The 7397-nt window shown below is 34.8% G+C and overlaps 1 pseudogene across 1 annotated transcript; it reads left to right on the top strand.

Annotated features, from left to right (window-relative positions):
• Window positions 1–813: 813 nt before the first annotated feature.
• On the top strand, window positions 814–1732 carry LOC309843972 (small ribosomal subunit protein mS35 pseudogene; annotated as a pseudogene). Its single transcript has one exon. The product of its transcript is annotated as a small ribosomal subunit protein mS35 pseudogene (transcript).
• Window positions 1733–7397: the final 5665 nt, after the last annotated feature.

Genomic DNA, 7397 nt, shown 5'->3' with positions numbered 1-7397 from the left:
GCAAGAAGCACTACTACTACTAATAGACATTTTAAAATCATGCAGAGGTCAATCACCTAGAAAATATCACAATTCTAAACATACATGCAGTAAGTAGCATAGCTTTAATATATATAAAGTAGAAAACTGGAGATTGAAATGGACAACAGACAATTCCACAATTATGGGGGATGAATTAACAGACCTGTATCTACATCTCACAGGTAAAGGAGTAGAGGCGTAGAAGATTTAAACAACACAAATAACAAAACAATCAAATTCACTTACACTGCACACAAGAATAACACCATTTACATTTTTGAACTGCACAGAAACTTTCACCAAATTGATCATGTATTAATCCATAAAAAGAAATCTTTAAAAATATCAAATAACTGAAATCACTTAGAGTATATTCTCTCACCACAGAATTTATCTAAAAACTGAATAATAGAAGCGAAACCATAATAACTCCATATGCTTAGAAATGCCAAGTAATTCATACGTCACAGAAAAATTCGTATTAAAAATTAGAAAATATTATGGACCAAATAATAATGAAGATATGACACATCCAACCTTGCTGGATAGAGCTAATAATGCAGTGCTTAAAAGGGAATAGACATAAATAAGTTCATAGAGCAGAAAAGAAGAATACTAAAAAACCAACTAAAAATCCATTTCAAGACACAGAAAAAAACATACAAATTAATCCTTAAGAATGAAGAAGGTAGCAAATAGTAAGATTGAAAAATCAATGAAATACAAAATAAGCATAAAACAGAAAAAATTATCAAAAAGTTGTTTTAGATCCGGCTTGCCGTCCTCGCGACCATGGCGGCTACCACACTCTCCGTGTGGCTGGCCTTGCAGCTGGGAATCAGGACCCTGCGTGCTTTCTGTACCTCCGTGTCCTGGGCCACCCGCTCCGTGATACCAAGCCCGCGTACAGCAGACAGAACACCCAGATATGAAAGACCACTGAGAAGAAAGGCACTACCTCCTAGGACAGAGAAAATGACTGTTGACCAAGATTGGCCTAGTGTTTATCCCGTTGAAGCACACCATTTAAACCCTCTGCTGTACCTCTTCCCATTCAAATGGGCTATCCAGTAAAAAGGGGGGGTGCCCATGGCAAAGGAGGGAAATCTAGAACTATTAAAGATCCCCAATTTTCTGCATTTAACTCCTGAAGCAATTAAAAAGCACTGTGAAGCTCTTAAAGCTTTCTGCACTGAGTGGCCAGCTGCTCTGGACAGTGATGAGAAATGTGAGAAGCATTTTCCCATTGAAATAGACACAACTGATTATGTTTCAGCAGGACCATCTATCTGAAACCCCAAAGCACGAGTAGTAACCTTAAGGATTAAACTTTCCAGTTTGAATTTAGATGATCATACAAAGAAGAAACTCATTAAACTTGTGGGAGAGCAATACTGCAAGACTACAGATGTACTTACCATCAAAACAGACAGGTGCCCTTTAAAGAGACAAAATTATGATTATGTACTATATCTGCTAACAGTTTTATACCATGAGTCTTGGAAAACTGAAGAATGGGAGAAAGATAAGACTGAAGCAGACATGGAAGAGTATGTATGGAACAATAGCTCCTCTGAAAAAAAATATTCTGGAAACACTTCTCCAAATGAAAGCTGCTGAGAAAAATCTGGAAGTAAATAAAGAAGAGCTCCTTGCTACAAAAGAAAAAAAAAAAGTTGTTTTAACTTTAAATAAAATTGAAAACCCTTAGCAAGCCTGATTAAAACAAAAAGAAAAAAATACAAATTACCTATATCAGGAATGTAAGAGAATAAATCATCCAAATATTAAGATCATATTGATTAAATATACAAATTTTTCAGGCAATAAATTTGACAATTTGAATGAAATGGAAAAGTCTTCTGAAAACTCAACTTATCGAAGAGACTTAATAAGAAATTTAAATAAGAAATTTAAAATATGAATAGTCTTAAATAGCCTAAATACATTAATCCAATTTTTTAAATCCTCCCATAGAGAAAATTCCACTCCATAATCAATTAAACTATGAATCCTTCCAAACCAACACTACGCAAATCTACCAGAGAACAGATAAGCAGGGATGAGTACTAACTCTTCATAGGGAGCCTGCATAACCTTGAAACCAAACCCTATAAAGATATGAAAAGGAAGAAACTTACTGGCCAATACTGCTCATCAATCTAGCTCCAATATCCTAAATAAACTATTAGAAAATGGAACTCAGTTGTATTTTAGAAAAAAGGAGCACTTCATGACTAAGCAAAATTTATTCCAAGAAATTAAGAGTATTTTTACTTTGGGAAATCCATCAACATAATCCACTATATTAATGTAAACACAACAGAAAAATTATATGGTCATCTCTATAAGAAGCAGAGAGGTAATTTGGTAAAATTTAACATCTACTTATTTTAAAAACAGTAAACTAAGTGTTAATAATGAAAACAATACAAATTAAAAACACAATATAATATCACCACACATAACAGATGGTTAAAAATAAAATGACTGAAAATACCAAGTACTGGAGAATATGCTCTGCAAGGGAACTTCTCATACACTGATGGTAGAGCGCAATTGGATACAAAACCCTTGAAAAACTGATAGCATACACTAATACTGAATGTACATACACTCCATGACTCAGCGATTCCATTCATAGACATAATGGAAATATGGACATATATTCTCTAAATACAGGCACAAGAATGCTTAAGGAAGAACTATTTTTAATAGTTTCAAATTGGGGGCACCTGGGTGGCTCAGTGGGTTAAGCCTCTGCCTTCTGCTGGGGTCATGGTTTCAGGGTCTGGGATTGAGCCTCACGTCAGGCTCTCTGCTCAGCAGGGAGCCTGCCTCCCGCTCCCCCTCTGCCTGCCTCTCTGCCTACTTGTGATGTCTCTCTCTCTGTCAAATAAATTTTTAAAAAATAAATAAATAAAAATAAAAAATAAGAATAGTCTAAAACTGAAAACTAGCCAAATGCCCAAAAATTAAAGGGAAAAGTAAGTTATAGAATATTCATATAATGAAATTTTATGAAGCAATGCGAATGAACAAACTACATCATAAGCATAGTATATATCACAGCTGAGATATGTATAGAATTAGTTATCTATTGTTGATGTAACAAATTACTAAAAATTTAATGGCTTAATATACATTTTTTAATCTTGAAATCTATAGGTCAGAAATTTGACTTGAGTCTCACGGAACTAAAATCAAGGTTTCGACAGAGCTGTACCTCCTTCTGAAGATTCTACGAAATACAACCCTGTTCAGTGCCTCAGATCCTTAATCTTACTCTGGAGTTCTAATAGCTGAGAGGGTTTCCAATGTAGCCCAGGCAAGAAGAGCCAGTGCAGGAACTTTTGGCCACTGTGGATGATTTTCTATCTCAAAGAACCAAAACCCAAGGGAATTCTACCTCCATGGAGAGAAACACATGCCTTACATATTAAATTAGAATAATCAAGAAGGATTTATTCATCCAGGATAAGATGGCCTGACAGTCCAGCTTTAGAAATTCTAAAGCTAACAAATTTGTTAAGAAATTGTCTGTGTTGGCAAGTAAGAAATTCGAGGACATTTTGTATCAACTCAAAATCAGTTTTTCTTCCCCTTTTACTATTTTTGTCTTAAAAGATCATACAGGGCACCTGGGTGGCTCAGTGGGTTAAGCCTCTGCCTTTAGCTCAGGTCATAATCCCAAGGTTCTGGGATCGAGCCCCACATCGGGTTCTCTGCTCTGCAGGGTGCCTGCTTCCCCCCCCCCTCTCTCTGCCTGCCTCTCTGCCTACATTTGATTTCTGTCTGTCAAATAAATAAATAAATAAAATCTTAAAAAAAAAAAGATCATACATACATTCTGTATTTGAAGCAAAGGTAGAAAAGATACAGTGCTTGCACCCGGATTGCATCATTTCTAGATTAAGGTAAGCCAAATTGCTCAAAGACTTTAAAATAGTGGAGTTTAGAGAGACGTTGATACCTTCTTTGGGTAATGATAGCAGGAGTATGCAACCTACTTTAGGCTGTCTTCAGAGTTTAAATAGAGTTCTTCCCGTAGCCTTCCTCCCACATTACCCTGTGTGCTAATACTCTTGAGAATGGTGTTATTAGCTTGTGTCACTGCTGTGTGTGACTTTGATATCAGTGTAGTTTATAAGGCACTAAAATGAGTTTTGTGTATAAACAATCAAACAGTCTCAGGTTGCTTTATCAGCTGCTTTATCAAGCAGCTCTGCCAAGAACACAAAGAAATTTAACAGAGGAGCCAACAACAACACACCTGTCTTTAAGGCAGTCAATTGAGTCATAGTCTGTATTTTTTGCTCCACAGCAGTAGCAATGCGTGTGTTCATGTGCTAGGCATAAATGTAAAGGTTAGGATACATCTAATGATTTCGGGGAAGTTTATGATATAATAAGGATTAAATTGTGAAGCATAAGGCTAAATATTATTGTATCCCCTCAGGACTATATGTATGTGTGTTGGGAAGGGTGTGAGAGAGTCTGTGTCTGTGTTGGGGAGTGCAGTTGGAAAGGCTGCAGGGAAAATTAAATATTTAAGAATTTTACTTTTCCCTAGACTATCATTTATTTTGATGCTTCTACCTATACAGCAGATATATGTACAGGAACACAGATATTTTTCCAGCAGTTCTATCTGTATAGAAAAAATAAACAATTTATTTTTTTAAATCTGTATTTGAATAGAAAATAAAAACTTATTCTGTTTAAACAGTTTACAGACACATATGCCCAAAATGTTTAATCTTTACATATGTGTAAACAGATTATGCATTTGCATATTTTTATAACTACCATTATTAAGCCCTACTTCCTATATGAAGAATAAGCAGTATGTTTTCCATGTATTGTCACAGTTGTTCTCCCAACAATCTTGAATGATAGGTATTTTGATTCCTTTTCGAGTGTGAGGAAATAGAGAGCTGGGGAGGTAAGGAACTTGCCCTGGATCACACTAATCAGTTAAAATGTTGATTGGTGACCTATTCTCTGTGAAGTATTATGCACCAAATATTATGTTTGTAAATATGTATTTTGTTTTTTATTCAGTTATTTCCTTCAGATAAAATCCTGAAAGTTGAATTGCCGGTGCACAGGGAAGGCGGGGTCACTACATTAAAGATTATTTTGTTATTTTATTTTGTTATTTATAACCTCTATTATAACCTTATATTTGTACCACAGTATAGGAGACTGCCTGTTTCATCATGCCGTCACTAAAAGAGTATTGGAATGTTTTAAAATTTCAATTTGGGGGCACTGGGGTGGCTCAGTGGGTTAGGCCTCTGCCTTTGGCTCAGGTCATGATCTCAGGGTCCTGGGATCAAGTCCAGCATCGGGCTCCCTGCTTGGAGGGGCGCCTGCTTCCTCCTCTCTCTCTATGCCTACTTGTAATCTCTCTCTCTGTCAAATAAATAAACAAAATCTTTTTTTAAAAATTTCAATTTGAAAAGGAAAAAGATGTTAAATATTTGCATTTGAATTTTATATGAAAAAACTTACAAATATTCACTGACCATTTTTATTTATTTTATTTTTCTTTGAATTCTACACTTATGTCTTTGCATAATATTCTGAATAAACTGGTCATCTGCTTAGTAATTTGATGAAATAATCCTAAAAATCATTTAATATAATGTGCAAATAAGAATAACCAAGAAAATTTTGAAGACAAAGGAAAAATTTGTTCTTTTAGATACTAATAAATACCACAACTAATACTTCAATGGGGATTCAATAATTTGGCCAATTTATAAATTAATGTATGGGGTATTAATGTTTTTACAATTTTTAAATTTCCAATTCAATAGCATTTATTCAGTAACCTCCATATACTCAAAGCTTTACTTTATATGTTATAGTAAAATCTGTTTTAGTTTACTTATTGGTTTTATTTTACTATGAATATGTAGTATTTATATATTTATTCCTAGACAAATTATATTTCTGGTGCTGTTGTAAATGAATATATATTATTATATTTTCTAAGTATTGACATTTTTAACTTTATAATTCATCACCTGAATTTTATTTTTTTTTATATTTTAATTATTTATTTGACAGAGAGAGAGAGATCACAAGTAGGCAGAGTGAGAGAGGAGGAAGCAGGCTCCCGGCTGAACAGAGAGCCCGATGCAGGGCTTGATCCCAGGACCCTGGGATCACGACCTGAGCCGAAGGCAGTGGCTTAACCCACTGAACCACCCAGGCGCCCCCTGAATTTTATTTTTATCATATTATTTTGCTTTACATATGTATGAATTTTTAAGGACCCCATTTTTCTTTTGCCCTTGTCTCTTGTCATAAACTATATGGACTTTGTAGATGGTTGATGTGGCTGATAGTAATGGACTAAGGAAGGGACAAAGAAAGTAAAGAGAATGGAGAAAAGAATACAAGAGGATGGAAAAGTGCAGAACAGGCAGGATAATTTTTGTTAGTTGTAACTGGATTGGAAATTGTGGTTTTGCTTTTGCTGTCACTTAAAGATGGATTAACATCAAGAACCCCTGGACATTTTTTTTTACTCTTACATACAATCATAGCAAGTATGGAAATCCCTGGCTATTTAACCCTGTGTAATTGTGTTTGCAATATGACTGTCAAGGACAGAGAAACATCCTTCCAAACACAGGATCCTTCCATTAATACCTCATGATTGGAGCTCCAAAGCTAAATCTTTCACTTACTTCACTCTCCTCCAGCTTCTGCTGTAACAGTATCCATTGGACAGTTCTCCCCTTACTGAAGTGATACATTCAGTAGTATCTTATTCTTCACCTTGGTTAAAGTGGAATAAGACGACTAGTTCTACAACGGTCTTACAAGTAGTAGATAAACCTTTCCTCTCACTAAATCCATGGCAACCAGCATCTTGAAACTAGTAAGATTTCAACACTGGATTCATAAAATTCGAAATATTCACAGAGTCAAGTCTGGTTGTTTTCTGTTCTTACCCTTTTCTTTATGTAACTGCACTGTGCATTTTTAAACTGAAATTCAAATCATTTCCCTATTCTATTCAGAACCCAATCTATATTTAAAAATATTTGCAACAATAAAAAATGGAAAAAAGTATTTTGTTATTAAAATGATAGATCTTTAATGTTAAATATATTTTCTAGTTTGGGAACTCACTAAAGTAATAATAAGCAGTAAACTTTAATCTTATTAACCTATTAAACCCAACAACGATCTCTCAGCCATCAGACACTCTCCCCAAATCATGAACAATGAAGTATCTCTGTGTAGCTTTTGTTTATGTATTCAAGAAGTGTTCAGAAGATTTGAATTTGTGCCTGTGTGTGTATAGGAGTACTATATCCTGATCCCTTGGAAGCTGTTAATAATTGTACATGCAT

This window comes from Mustela nivalis (genome assembly GCF_964662115.1).
Source record: "Mustela nivalis genome assembly, chromosome: 11".
Lineage (NCBI taxonomy): Eukaryota > Metazoa > Chordata > Mammalia > Carnivora > Mustelidae > Mustela > Mustela nivalis.
Note: the sequence above shows the minus strand (reverse complement) of the source record. Positions and strands in the feature narration are given on the sequence as shown.